The sequence below is a fragment of the Rhinolophus sinicus genome, chromosome 12 (genome assembly GCF_057876585.1).
Source record: "Rhinolophus sinicus isolate RSI-liver-muscle chromosome 12, RSI-T2T, whole genome shotgun sequence".
Taxonomy (NCBI): domain Eukaryota; kingdom Metazoa; phylum Chordata; class Mammalia; order Chiroptera; family Rhinolophidae; genus Rhinolophus; species Rhinolophus sinicus.
Genome location: NC_142512.1, coordinates 584280 through 598908, shown reverse-complemented (window position 1 = coordinate 598908; position 14629 = coordinate 584280). Strand labels below are relative to the sequence as shown.

General features: G+C 71.6%; 3 pseudogenes; all 3 read left to right on the top strand.

Annotated features, from left to right (window-relative positions):
- Window positions 1–5050: 5050 nt before the first annotated feature.
- LOC148756175 (5S ribosomal RNA) lies at window positions 5051–5170 on the top strand (annotated as a pseudogene).
- Window positions 5171–6597: 1427 nt separating this feature from the next.
- On the top strand, window positions 6598–6717 carry LOC148756174 (5S ribosomal RNA; annotated as a pseudogene).
- A 3863-nt stretch (window positions 6718–10580) lies between these two features.
- Window positions 10581–10700, top strand: LOC148756173 (5S ribosomal RNA; annotated as a pseudogene).
- The last annotated feature ends 3929 nt before the right edge of the window (window positions 10701–14629 follow it).

The window sequence follows — 14629 nt, the reverse complement described above, 5'->3', positions numbered from 1 at the left end:
CCCCGTCCCCCGGTCCCCAGTCCCCCGGTCCCCCCATCTCCCGGTCCACTGGTACCCCCGTCCCCCCAGTCCATTCATGCCCCTGGTCACCCCGTCGCCCGGTCCCCTATCCCCCGGTCCCCCCAACCTCCGGTCCCCCGGTCCGCGGGTCCCCTGGTCCCCCCATCCGCCGTTCCCCCGGTCCCCCCCGTCTCCGTTGCCCCGGTCCCCCCGTCCCCCGGTCCCCCCGTCCCCTGATCCCCCTGTTCCCCCGTACCCCCATCCACCCTCTCCCAGTCCACCCGTCCCCCGGTGCCCCCGTCCCCCCAGTGCCCCATCCCCGTCCCCCGCTCCCCCGTCCCCCCAGTCCCCCCACGCCCCTGGTCCACCCGTCCCCCATTCCCTCGTCTCCCGGTCCCCCCCTCCCCGGGTCCCCCGACCCCCGTTCCCCCGTCTCCCGGTCCTCCGTCTCGCGGTCCACCTGTCCCCCGGTCCCCCAGTCCCAACGTCTCCCCGTCCCCCCGTCCCTCCTTCGCCTGGTCCCCCCGTCCCCCCATACCCCCGGTCTCCCGTTCCCCGGTCCCCCGTCGCCTCCTGGTCCCCCGGTCCCCCGGTTCCCCCGGCGCCCAGGCGCCCTTCTACCGGTCCCCCCGTTCCCCGGTCGCCCCGTCTCCTGGTCCCCAGTCTCCCGGTCCCCTGTCTCCCGGTCGCCCGGTCTTCCGGTCCCCCGGTCCTCCGTCCAGTGTTACCCCCTTCCCCCGGTCCCCCGGTCCCCCCATCTCCCTGTCCCTCTGTCTCCCGGTCCGGCCGCACACCCATCCCCCCGTCTCCCGGTCCCCCGTCTCCCGGTCGCCCGGTCCCCAGGTCCCCCGTCTCCCGGTCCCCTCATCCCCTGGACCCCCAACCCCCGGTCCCTGGTCCCCCGGTCCCCCAGTCCCCCGGTTCCCCCATCGCCCTGGCCCCCGTCTACCGATCCCCCAGTTCTCCGTTCGCCCCGTCTTCCGGTCCTCCCGTCCCACAGTCTCCCGTCTCCCGGTGTCCCATCTCCCGGTCACCCCGTCCCCGGTCCCCCGTCTCGCGGTCCCCCGTCTCCTAGTCGCCCCGTTCCCCGGTACCCGATCTCCCGGTCCCCTCATCCCCCAGTCCCCCAACCCCCGGTCCCCCGGTCCCCCCGTCCCCCGGTCCCCGGTCCCCCGGTCCCCCCATCTCCCGGTCCACTGGTACCCCCGTCCCCCCAGTCCATTCATGCCCCTGGTCACCCCGTCGCCCGGTCCCCTATCCCCCGGTCCCCCCAACCTCCGGTCCCCCGGTCCGCGGGTCCCCTGGTCCCCCCATCCGCCGTTCCCCCGGTCCCCCCCTCCGTCTCCGTTACCCCGGTCCCCCCGTCCCCCGTTCCCCCCATCCCCCGGTCCCCCCGACCCTCCAGTCCCCCTGTCCCTCTGTCTCCCGGTCCCCCCGTCACCCCGTCCCCCCGGCCCCAGGTCCCCCATCTCCCGGACCCCCCGTCTCACGGTCCCCCGTTCCCCCGTTTCCCGGTCCCCCCTCCCCATGTCCCTCGTCCCCCAGTACCCTCGTACTCCTGTCCCTCCATCCACCGGTCTCCTGGTCCCTCCGTCCCACCGTCCGCCAGTCCCACCGTCCTCTCATTCCCCCAATCCCCCAGTCCCCCAGTCTCCCTGTCCCCCAATTCCCCGGTCTCCCTTTCCCCTGGTACCGTGTCCCCCCATCTCCCGGTCACCCCGTCCCCGGTCCCCCGTCTCGAGGTCCCCCGTCTCCTAGTCGCCCCGTTCCCCGGTACCCGATCTCCCGGTCCCCTCATCCCCCAGTCCCCCAACCCCCGGTCCCCCGGTCCCCCCGTCCCCCGGTCCCCAGTCCCCCCGTCCCCCCATCTCCCGGTCCACTGGTACCCCCGTCCCCCCAGTCCATTCATGCCCCTGGTCACCCCGTCGCCCGGTCCCCTATCCCCCGGTCCCCCCACCCTCCGGTCCCCCGGTCCGCGGGTCCCCTGGTCCCCCCATCCGCCGTTCCCCCGGTCCCCCCCGTCTCCGTTGCCCCGGTCCCCCCGTCCCCCGGTCCCCCCGTCCCCTGATCCCCCTGTTCCCCCGTACCCCCATCCACCCTCTCCCAGTCCACCGTCCCCCGGTGCCCCCGTCCCCCCAGTGCCCCATCCCCCATCCCCCGCTCCCCCGTCCCCCCAGTCCCCCCACGCCCCTGGTCCACCCGTCCCCCATTCCCTCGTCTCCCGGTCCCCCCTCCCCGGGTCCCCCGACCCCCGTTCCCCCGTCTCCCGGTCCTCCGTCTCGCGGTCCACCTGTCCCACGGTCCCCCAGTCCCAACGTCTCCCCGTCCCCCCGTCCCTCCTTCGCCTGGTCCCCCCGTCCCCCCATACCCCCGGTCTCCCGTTCCCCGGTCCCCCGTCGCCTCCTGGTCCCCCGGTTCCCCCGGTTCCCCCGGCGCCCAGGCGCCCTTCTACCGGTCCCCCCCGTTCCCCGGTCGCCCTGTCTCCCGGTCCCCAGTCTCCCGGTCCCCTGTCTCCCGGTCGCCCGGTCTTCCGGTCCCCCGGTCCTCCGTCCAGTGTTACCCCCTTCCCCCGGTCCCCCGGTCCCCCCATCTCCCTGTCCCTCTGACTCCCGGTCCGGCCGCACACCCATCCCCCCGTCTCCCGGTCCCCCGTCTCCCGGTCGCCCGGTCCCCAGGTCCCCCGTCTCCCGGTCCCCTCATCCCCTGGACCCCCAACCCCCGGTCCCTGGTCCCCCGGTCCCCCAGTCCCCCGGTTCCCCCATCGCCCTGGCCCCCGTCTACCGATCCCCCAGTTCTCCGTTCGCCCCGTCTTCCGGTCCTCCCGTCCCACAGTCTCCCGTCTCCCGGTGTCCCATCTCCCGGTCACCCCGTCCCCGGTCCCCCGTCTCGCGGTCCCCCGTCTCCTAGGCGCCCCGTTCCCCGGTACCCGATCTCCCGGTCCCCTCATCCCCCAGTCCCCCAACCCCCGGTCCCCCGGTCCCCCCTTCCCCGGTCCCCGGTCCCCCGGTCCCCCCATCTCCCGGTCCACTGGTACCCCCGTCCCCCCAGTCCATTCATGCCCCTGGTCACCCCGTCGCCCGGTCCCCTATCCCCCGGTCCCCCCAACCTCCGGTCCCCCGGTCCGCGGGTCCCCTGGTCCCCCCATCCGCCGTTCCCCCGGTCCCCCCGTCTCCGTTGCCCCGGTCCCCCCGTCCCCCGGTCCCCCCGTCCCCCGGTCCCCCCGACCCTCCAGTCCCCCTGTCCCTCTGTCTCCCGGTCCCCCCGTCACCCCGTCCCCCCGGCCCCAGGTCCCCCATCTCCCGGTCCCCCCGTCTCACGGTCCCCCGTTCCCCCGTTTCCCGGTCCCCCCCTCCCCATGTCCCTCGTCCCCCAGTACCCTCGTACTCCTTTCCCTCCATCCACCGGTCTCCTGGTCCCTCCGTCCCACCGTCCGCCAGTCCCACCGTCCTCTCATTCCCCCAATCCCCCAGTCCCCCAGTCTCCCTGTCCCCCAATTCCCCGGTCTCCCTTTCCCCTGGTACCGTGTCCCCCCATCTCCCGGTCCCCCCGTCCCCTGGTCCCACTGTCTCCCAGTACCCAGTCCCCCTGTCCCCCCGGTCCCCCGGTCCCCTTGTCCCCCCATCCCCCAGTCCCCCCGTCCCCCCGGCCCTCTCGTACTCCCGTCCCCCCATCTTCCGGTCACCCCTTCCCCCCGTCCCACATGCCCCCGTCTCCCAGACCCCCCGTCCCCCGGTTCTCCCAGTTCCAACGGTCTCCCTGTCCCCCTGCCCCCCTTCCCCCATCTCCTGGTACCCCGTCCCCCGGTACCCCCGCCCCGGGTTCCTACAGTCCCACCGTTCTCCCTGTCCCCCCCCTTACACCCGTCTCCCGGTCCCCTGTCCCCCGGTCCTCCCGTCCCCCGGTCCCCCTGTCCCCCCGTTCTGTCTGTCGGTCCCTGTCCTGCGGGGACTCTAGTCCCTCTGCCCGCACAAGAACCCAGGATTTGGCGAGGCCAAGAAGGAACACCAACAGAGCCACGGATAGGGGGCTCATAGCACCATGTCTCACGGGCAGCTGGCTTGGAGACACGGCAAGCCGGAGCCGCCCGATCCCCAACCTGCCGGCCGATTCTCTGCCAACCAACAGACCCACCAAGCCGGCCCACTGCAGTCCGCGCCCCTCTGCAATTTGCAGTCCACCATCCGCGCTTCCTAGCTTGGCCACCGCAGCTCTGCCAGTGGCCAATGGCCAACTGGCAACAGCTGATGGCCAAGCGGTAACAGCTGATGTCCGTGCAGCCCCCACGCAGCACCCCTCCACGCGAGGCCCAGAGCCTGGAAAGTGCTCTCTGCAAGTCTGTCCCCACAGTCCCCGTCTGTCTCTCTCCGCCTACCTCTTGCTCCGTCTCTGGCCTTCTCTCATCCTCTCTCTCAACACCCTGGGTCAGGAGAGGTGATGTGTAGCCAGTGAAGTGACCAGTGATCGGGCGGGACGCCGGTCGCTGATGAGGGGCGAGGGCCCAGACAGAAGGCTGTGTGACGAAGGGTGGCGGCAGTCTGGAGGTGCTGCCCCCTGGTCGCGGGTGGCTCTCCCTGGCTTTGGGCCAGTGGGTGGGGCCGGCCAGGGCCAGGGCCTGGGTTGCACGTCCCTAGGGTGGAGGGGACTGAGAGGACCCTGCGACCCCCTCGGTGGCCCTGAGTGGTGGGGACAGCACAGCAGCAAGGGGGGTGTGCGGTTGTGGGGCTGGGGGGGGATGAGAGGGGTTGGGGTAGGGGGGCGTGGTAAAAGCCATTCCGGGCGTGGGGAGTCCCAGGATGCCAGGGCGCCCAGACATATGTCACAGTCAGGGAAGTGACAGAGGCCTGTGGAGCCACTGGGGGGCGCGAAGGGGCCTCGCTGCGGGCCAGGAGTAGCCCGTCGCCCACACCAGCGGCGATCGGAGGAGGCGGGGAGCGGGCGGGAGGCACTCGGGCAGACATGCTCGCCACCCGAGCGGCCCAGCAGCATGGCGCGTGCGCTCAGGAGGCAAGTCGGGAGCAGGCTCTTGGAGTGCCGGGAGCCGGGTCCCAGTGCCTAAGGCCATACCACCCTGAACGCAGCAGATCTCGTCTGATCTCGGAAGCGAAGCAGGGTCTGTCCTGGTTAGTACTTGGATGGGAGACCGCCTGGGAATACCTGTTGGCTTTTGCTAGCGTCTCCTTTTGCATCGCCGCTCCGGCGTGGCTCCCTCCGAACCCCTGCCGCCCCTTGCCCCTCTGCAGCCTCCCAGCCAGCCGCAGGTCCCCCTGACCAGCAGAGGGTCAGCCGCCCGGCACTACAAGCTGGCAGCCCCGGCCGCACACCAGGCCCGTGGGCCAGGGCTCCCCCCCACACCCTCCTCTCAGTCCTCTTCGGTCCCGCAGGCCGTCATCGCGAATCCTTCGCCGACGCGCGGTCGCCGCCACCGCCGCCTGCGCCAAAGCCACCGCCACCACCGGGCTCCCCACCCCCCCCCCCCCCCCCCCGCCAGCGCTGCCCTCGCCCCCGCCCCTGTCCCCGCCCCCGCCGCCGCCACCGCCAAACTCCCTCAAACTCCCTCCTGTGCTCTCCCCACCTCGGCCGCCAGCACCGCGCTCCCCATCTCCGCCACCAGTGCTGCCCTCTCCCCCACCCCCGCCCCCGCCGCCGCCATATCCGTACTCCCTCAATTCCCTCCTCCGCTCTCCCCGCCTCCAGCACCGCCATCTCCCCCGCCCCCGCCCCAGACCCCCGCATCCACCATCGCCATACTCCCTCAGTCTCCCGCCTCTGCTCTCCCGGCCTCCGCCGCCAGCACCGCCCTCACGCCCTCCCCCGCCCCCGCTGCCGCCATTGCCGCACTCCCTCAATTCCCTCCTCTGCTCTCCCCGCCTCCAGCACCGCCATCTTCCCCGCCCCCGCCCCAGCCCCCGCCGCCACCAATGCCATACTCGCTCAGTCTCCCGCCTCTGCTCTCCCGGCCTCCGCCGCCAGCACCGCCCTCACGCCCTCCCCAGCCCCCGCCGCCACCGCCGCCGCCATCGGCCCACGTGTCCCAGCGCCCACCGTCAAAGCCCCCATTGTCGCCGCCGCCATCGCCGCCCTGGCGCCATCCACGCGGTTGCCATCGCCTACCTCGCCACCCTCCCCTGCCTCCGCCGCCGCCGCCGTCGCCGCCGCCGCCGCAGCCGCCCCCGCCGCCGCCGCGGGGTCCTCCCACAACTCCCAGGCCCAGGGTTGCCTGCTGGTGCAGGCCTCCACCAGCCTTGGGGCTGCGGTTGGGGGTAAACCTGGTGGCGGTAGGGGGGCGGGTTGTATGCCGGTCTGGGTGCGGGGAGTCCCAGGATGCCAGAGTTCCACGACTTCTGGCACCATCAGGGAAGTGGCAGTGTCCCATGGAGCCCCGGGTGGCGCGAAGGGGCCTCGCTGTCGGCCAGGAGTAGCCCGCCGCCCACGCCAGGGGCATTAGGAAGAGGCGGGGAGCCGGACTGGGGGGGGACGCGGTGCTGGCAGAGCCGGCCCGCGGGTCGATGCTCGCCACCGGAGCGGCTCATCTGCATGGCGGGCGCTCACGAGACAGGCCGGGAGCAGGCTCTTGGGGCGCGGGAGCCGGGTCCCAGCGTCTACGGCCATACCACCCTGAACGCGCCCGATCTCCTCTGATCTCGGGAGCTAAGCAGGGAGGGGCCTGGTTAGTACTTGCATGGGAGACCGCCTGGGAATACCTGTAGGCTTTTGCTCGCCTCTCCTTTTGCGCCGCCGCCCCGGCGTGCCTCCCTCCGAATCCCTGCCGCCCCTTGCCCCTCTGCAACCCCTGCAGCCGCCCAGCCAGCCGAAGGACCCCCTGGCCAGAGGAGGGACAGCCGCCCAGCACTACAAGCTCGCATCCCCGGCCGCACACCAGGCCTGTCGGCCAGGGCTCCCCCCCTCTCCCTCTTCTTAGTGCTCTTCGCCGAGGCAGGCCGTCAGCCTGCAGCAGCCAGCCGCGTCTAGGTCGCCGCCGCCGCCACCGCCATCGCAGGGCTCCCTCTCGCTCCCCGACCCTGCCGCCGCCGCAACCCCCAACGCCCAAGCCCAGGGCTGCCTGCCGGCGCAGGCTTCCACCAGGCTCTCTCCATCCCAGGACGTGCCGGTCCTTTGCACCTCGGCCCGAGCCCAGGGGACGCCCATCCCTGCGCCTGCCCCTGGGCCCCGAGACACAGGATCGGCGTGTCCTCGGGCAAACGGGACGCCCACCCGCCCCGCCCCACCGGAGTCTTCTGTCTCCGCGGGCAGGCACCTCTCCCCACACCCCCGCGCGTCCCCTCCCGTCTCCCACAAGAGCCAGGAGCCCTCCCTTCCCGCCGGCCACGGTGTCCCCGACACAAAGGGCACAAAGAGCCGGGACAAACCAGGGGACGGCGGGAGCAGCACCCCAACACACCACGCGCCATCGACTCCAGGGGAGACCGCCACAAGGGAAGAGCAGGCACACAATCCTCACAACCAGGGTGCCTGGGGGCTGCCACTCTCCTCCCGCGGGCGGGTCCCTGGGCGGGGCTCAGAGCCCACTGGCCCTCCGGAGACCCTGGCGGCCCGCCCCGGGGGCTTCAATGGTGACTGCCAACGCCAGGGCAATGCCTCCTTGGCGGAGCCCAGCCCCGGGCACGACCACACTCCGGTGGAGAAGCCACCACTTCAACACAACCTCAGTGCGTCTGTCCCAGTCCGTGTGCCCGAATGTGCGTCCCTCCCACCCTCCCCCACCCCATGTCTGTCTGGCTCTGTGACGTGCCTGTTGGGTTCTGGCTCTGGCTCAGGAGCTCTCTCCCCGCGTGCCTGCCCCCTCTTTCTCTGTCTCTGTCCATGTCTCTCTGTATGTCTAGACACATACACGTACATATACGTGTATATTTCCATCTCGCTCCCTCTTACTCCTCCTCCCGTTCTGTCTGTCTGTCCCTGTCCTGCGGGGACTCTAGTCCCTCTGCCCGCACAAGAACGCAGGATTTGGCGAGGCCAAGAAGGAACACCCACAGAGCCACGGATAGGGGGCTCATAGCACCATGTCTCACGGGCGGCTGGCTTGGAGACACGGCAAGCCGGAGCCGCCCGATCCCCCACCTGCTGGCCGATTCTCTGCCAACCAACAGACCCACCAAGCCGGCCCACTGCAGTCCGCGCCCCTCTGCAATTTGCAGTCCACCATCCGCGCTTCCTAGCTTGGCCACCGCAGCTCTGCCAGTGGCCAATGGCCAACTGGCAACAGCTGATGGCCAAGCGGTAACAGCTGATGTCCGTGCAGCCCCCACGCAGCACCCCTCCACGCGAGGCCCAGAGCCTGGAAAGTGCTCTCTGCAAGTCTGTCCCCACAGTCCCCGTCTGTCTCTCTCCGCCTACCTCTTGCTCCGTCTCTGGCCTTCTCTCATCCTCTCTCTCAACACCCTGGGTCAGGAGAGGTGATGTGTAGCCAGTGAAGTGACCAGTGATCGGGCGGGACGCCGGTCGCTGATGAGGGGCGAGGGCCCAGACAGAAGGCTGTGTGACGAAGGGTGGCGGCAGTCTGGAGGTGCTGCCCCCTGGTCGCGGGTGGCTCTCCCTGGCTTTGGGCCAGTGGGTGGGGCCGGCCAGGGCCAGGGCCTGGGTTGCACGTCCCTAGGGTGGAGGGGACTGAGAGGACCCTGCGACCCCCTCGGTGGCCCTGAGTGGTGGGGACAGCACAGCAGCAAGGGGGGTGTGCGGTTGTGGGGCTGGGGGGGGATGAGAGGGGTTGGGGTAGGGGGGCGTGGTAAAAGCCATTCCGGGCGTGGGGAGTCCCAGGATGCCAGGGCGCCCAGACATATGTCACAGTCAGGGAAGTGACAGAGGCCTGTGGAGCCACTGGGGGGCGCGAAGGGGCCTCGCTGCGGGCCAGGAGTAGCCCGTCGCCCACACCAGCGGCGACCGGAGGAGGCGGGGAGCGGGCGGGAGGCACTCGGGCAGACATGCTCGCCACCCGAGCGGCCCAGCAGCATGGCGCGTGCGCTCAGGAGGCAAGTCGGGAGCAGGCTCTTGGAGTGCCGGTAGCCGGGTCCCAGTGCCTAAGGCCATACCACCCTGAACGCAGCAGATCTCGTCTGATCTCGGAAGCGAAGCAGGGTCTGTCCTGGTTAGTACATGGATGGGAGACCGCCTGGGAATACCTGTTGGCTTTTGCTAGCGTCTCCTTTTGCATCGCCGCTCCGGCGTGGCTCCCTCCGAACCCCTGCCGCCCCTTGCCCCTCTGCAGCCTCCCAGCCAGCCGCAGGTCCCCCTGACCAGCAGAGGGTCAGCCGCCCGGCACTACAAGCTGGCAGCCCCGGCCGCACACCAGGCCCGTGGGCCAGGGCTCCCCCCCCACACCCTCCTCTCAGTCCTCTTCGGTCCCGCAGGCCGTCATCGCGAATCCTTCGCCGACGCGCGGTCGCCGCCACCGCCGCCTGCGCCAAAGCCACCGCCACCACCGGGCTCCCCACACCCCCCCCCCCCCCCCCCCCGCCAGCGCTGCCCTCGCCCCCGCCCCTGTCCCCGCCCCCGCCGCCGCCACCGCCAAACTCCCTCAAACTCCCTCCTGTGCTCTCCCCACCTCGGCCGCCAGCACCGCGCTCCCCATCTCCGCCACCAGTGCTGCCCTCTCCCCCACCCCCGACCCTGCCGCCGCCATATCCGTACTCCCTTAATTCCCTCCTCCGCTCTCCCCGCCTCCAGCACCGCCATCTCCCCCGCCCCCGCCCCAGACCCCCACATCCACCATCGCCATACTCCCTCAGTCTCCCGCCTCTGCTCTCCCGGCCTCCGCCGCCAGCACCGCCCTCACGCCCTCCCCCGCCCCCGCTGCCGCCATTGCCGCACTCCCTCAATTCCCTCCTCTGCTCTCCCCGCCTCCAGCACCCCCATCTTCCCCGCCCCCGCCCCAGCCCCCGCCGCCACCAATGCCATACTCGCTCAGTCTCCCGCCTCTGCTCTCCCGGCCTCCGCCGCCAGCACCGCCCTCACGCCCTCCCCAGCCCCCGCCGCCACCGCCGCCGCCATCGGCCCCCGTGTCCCAGCGCCCACCGTCAAAGCCCCCATTGTCGCCGCCGCCATCGCCGCCCTGGCGCCATCCACGCGGTTGCCATCGCCTACCTCGCCACCCTCCCCTGCCTCCGCCGCCGCCGCCGCCGCCGCCGCCGCAGCCGCCCCCGCCGCCGCCGCGGGGTCCTCCCACAACTCCCAGGCCCAGGGTTGCTGCTGGTGCAGGCCTCCACCAGCCTTGGGGCTGCGGTTGGGGGTAAACCTGGTGGCGGTAGGGGGGCGGGTTGTATGCCGGTCTGGGTGCGGAGAGTCCCAGGATGCCAGAGTTCCACGACTTCTGGCACCATCAGGGAAGTGGCAGTGTCCCATGGAGCCCCGGGTGGCGCGAAGGGGCCTCGCTGTCGGCCAGGAGTAGCCCGCCGCCCACGCCAGGGGCATTAGGAAGAGGCGGGGAGCCGGACTGGGGGGAGACGCGATGCTGGCAGAGCCGGCCCGCGGGTCGATGCTCGCCACCGGAGCGGCTCATCTGCATGGCGGGCGCTCACGAGACAGGCCGGGAGCAGGCTCTTGGGGCGCGGGAGCCGGGTCCCAGCGTCTACGGCCATACCACCCTGAACGCGCCCGATCTCCTCTGATCTCGGGAGCTAAGCAGGGAGGGGCCTGGTTAGTACTTGCATGGGAGACCGCCTGGGAATACCTGTAGGCTTTTGCTCGCCTCTCCTTTTGCGCCGCCGCCCCGGCGTGCCTCCCTCCGAATCCCTGCCGCCCCTTGCCCCTCTGCAACCCCTGCAGCCGCCCAGCCAGCCGAAGGTCCCCCTGGCCAGAGGAGGGACAGCCGCCCAGCACTACAAGCTCGCATCCCCGGCCGCACACCAGGCCTGTCGGCCAGGGCTCCCCCCCTCTCCCTCTTCTTAGTGCTCTTCGCCGAGGCAGGCCGTCAGCCTGCAGCAGCCAGCCGCGTCTAGGTCGCCGCCGCCGCCACCGCCATCGCAGGGCTCCCTCTCGCTCCCCGACCCTGCCGCCGCCGCAACCCCCAACGCCCAAGCCCAGGGCTGCCTGCCGGCGCAGGCTTCCACCAGGCTCTCTCCATCCCAGGACGTGCCGGTCCTTTGCACCTCGGCCCGAGCCCAGGGGACGCCCATCCCTGCGCCTGCCCCTGGGCCCCGAGACACAGGATCGGCGTGTCCTCGGGCAAACGGGACGCCCACCCGCCCCGCCCCACCGGAGTCTTCTGTCTCCGCGGGCAGGCACCTCTCCCCACACCCCCGCGCGTCCCCTCCCGTCTCCCACAAGAGCCAGGAGCCCTCCCTTCCCGCCGGCCACGGTGTCCCCGACACAAAGGGCACAAAGAGCCGGGACAAACCAGGGGACGGCGGGAGCAGCACCCCAACACACCACGCGCCATCGACTCCAGGGGAGACCGCCACAAGGGAAGAGCAGGCACGCAGGCACACAATCCTCACAACCAGGGTGCCTGGGGGCTGCCACTCTCCTCCCGCGGGCGGGTCCCTGGGCGGGGCTCAGAGCCCACTGGCCCTCCGGAGACCCTGGCGGCCCGCCCCGGGGGCTTCAATGGTGACTGCCAACGCCAGGGCAATGCCTCCTTGGCGGAGCCCAGCCCCGGGCACGACCACACTCCGGTGGAGAAGCCACCACTTCAACACAGCCTCAGTGCGTCTGTCCCAGTCCGTGTGCCCGAATGTGCGTCCCTCCCACCCTCCCCCACCCCATGTCTGTCTGGCTCTGTGACGTGCCTGTTGGGTTCTGGCTCTGGCTCAGGAGCTCTCTCCCCGCGTGCCTGCCCCCTCTTTCTCTGTCTCTGTCCATGTCTCTCTGTATGTCTAGACACATACACGTACATATACGTGTATATTTCCATCTCGCTCCCTCTTACTCCTCCTCCCGTTCTGTCTGTCTGTCCCTGTCCTGCGGGGACTCTAGTCCCTCTGCCCGCACAAGAACGCAGGATTTGGCGAGGCCAAGAAGGAACACCCACAGAGCCACGGATAGGGGGCTCATAGCACCATGTCTCACGGGCGGCTGGCTTGGAGACACGGCAAGCCGGAGCCGCCCGATCCCCCACCTGCTGGCCGATTCTCTGCCAACCAACAGACCCACCAAGCCGGCCCACTGCAGTCCGCGCCCCTCTGCAATTTGCAGTCCACCATCCGCGCTTCCTAGCTTGGCCACCGCAGCTCTGCCGGTGTCCAATGGCCAACTGGCAACAGCTGAAGGCCAAGCGGTAACAGCTGATGTCAGTGCAGCCCCACGCAGTACCCCGTCCCCCGGTACCCCCGTCTCCCCGTCACCCCTGTCTCCGTTCCCCCGGTTCCCCGTCTTCCTGTCCCCCGTCTCCCGGGTCCCCCGTCCCCACGTTCCACCATCCCCCCTATTCCGGTCCCCCCCGTCCCCTGTTCCCCCCGTCCCCTGATCCCCCTGTTCCCCCGTACCCCCATCCACCCTCTCCCAGTCCACCCGTCCCCCGGTGCCCCCGTCCACCCAGTGCCCCATCCCCCGTCCCCCGCTCCCCCGTCCCCCCAGTCCCCCCACGCCCCTGGTCCACCCGTCCCCCATTCCCTCGTCTCCCGGTCCCCCCCTCCCCGGGTCCCCCGACCCCCGTTCCCCCGTCTCCCGGTCCTCCGTCTCGCGGTCCACCTGTCCCCCGGTCCCCCAGTCCCAACGTCTCCCCGTCCCCCCGTCCCTCCTTCGCCTGGTCCCCCCGTCCCCCCATACCCCCGGTCTCCCGTTCCCCGGTCCCCCGTCGCCTCCTGGTCCCCCGGTCCCCCGGTTCCCCCGGCGCCCAGGCGCCCTTCTACCGGTCCCCCCGTTCCCCGGTCGCCCCGTCTCCCGGTCCCCAGTCTCCCGGTCCCCTGTCTCCCGGTCGCCCGGTCTTCCGGTCCCCCGGTCCTCCGTCCAGTGTTACCCCCTTCCCCCGGTCCCCCGGTCCCCCCATCTCCCTGTCCCTCTGTCTCCCGGTCCGGCCGCACACCCATCCCCCCGTCTCCCGGTCCCCCGTCTCCCGGTCGCCCGGTCCCCAGGTCCCCCGTCTCCCGGTCCCCTCATCCCCTGGACCCCCAACCCCCGGTCCCTGGTCCCCCGGTCCCCAGTCCCCCGTTTCCCCCATCGCCCTGGCCCCCGTCTACCGATCCCCCAGTTCTCCGTTCGCCCCGTCTTCCGGTCCTCCCGTCCCACAGTCTCCCGTCTCCCGGTGTCCCATCTCCCGGTCACCCCGTCCCCGGTCCCCCGTCTCGCGGTCCCCCGTCTCCTAGTCGCCCCGTTCCCCGGTACCCGATCTCCCGGTCCCCTCATCCCCCAGTCCCCCAACCCCCGGTCCCCCGGTCCCCCCGTCCCCCGGTCCCCGGTCCCCCGGTCCCCCCATCTCCCGGTCCACTGGTACCCCCGTCCCCCCAGTCCATTCATGCCCCTGGTCACCCCGTCGCCCGGTCCCCTATCCCCCGGTCCCCCCAACCTCCGGTCCCCCGGTCCGCGGGTCCCCTGGTCCCCCCATCCGCCGTTCCCCCGGTCCCCCCCGTCTCCGTTGCCCCGGTCCCCCCGTCCCCCGGTCCCCCGTCCCCCGGTCCCCCCGACCCTCCAGTCCCCCTGTCCCTCTGTCTCCCGGTCCCCCCGTCACCCCGTCCCCCCGGCCCCAGGTCCCCCATCTCCCGGTCCCCCGTCTCACGGTCCCCCGTTCCCCCGTTTCCCGGTCCCCCCCTCCCCATGTCCCTCGTCCCCCAGTACCCTCGTACTCCTGTCCCTCCATCCACCGGTCTCCTGGTCCCTCCGTCCCACCGTCCGCCAGTCCCACCGTCCTCTCATTCCCCCAATCCCCCAGTCCCCCAGTCTCCCTGTCCCCCAATTCCCCGGTCTCCCTTTCCCCTGGTACCGTGTCCCCCCATCTCCCGGTCCCCCCGTCCCCTGGTCCCACTGTCTCCCAGTACCCAGTCCCCCTGTCCCCCCGGTCCCCCGGTCCCCTTGTCCCCCCATCCCCCAGTCCCCCCGTCCCCCCGGCCCTCTCGTACTCCCGTCCCCCCATCTTCCGGTCACCCCTTCCCCCCGTCCCACATGCCCCCGTCTCCCAGACCCCCCGTCCCCCGGTTCTCCCAGTTCCAACGGTCGCCCTGTCCCCCTGCCCCCCTTCCCCCATCTCCTGGTACCCCGTCCCCCGGTACCCCCGCCCCGGGTTCCTACAGTCCCACCGTTCTCCCTGTCCCCCCCCTTACACCCGTCTCCCGGTCCCCTGTCCCCTGGTCCTCCCGTCCCCCGGTCCCCCTGTCCCCCCGTTCTGTCTGTTGGTCCCTGTCCTGCGGGGACTCTAGTCCCTCTGCCCGCACAAGAACCCAGGATTTGGCGAGGCCAAGAAGGAACACCAACAGAGCCACGGATAGGGGGCTCATAGCACCATGTCTCACGGGCAGCTGGCTTGGAGACACGGCAAGCCGGAGCCGCCCGATCCCCAACCTGCCGGCCGATTCTCTGCCAACCAACAGACCCACCAAGCCGGCCCACTGCAGTCCGCGCCCCTCTGCAATTTGCAGTCCACCATCCGCGCTTCCTAGCTTGGCCACCGCAGCTCTGCCAGTGGCCAATGGCCAACTGGCAACAGCTGATGGCCAAGCGGTAACAGCTGATGTCCGTGCAGCCC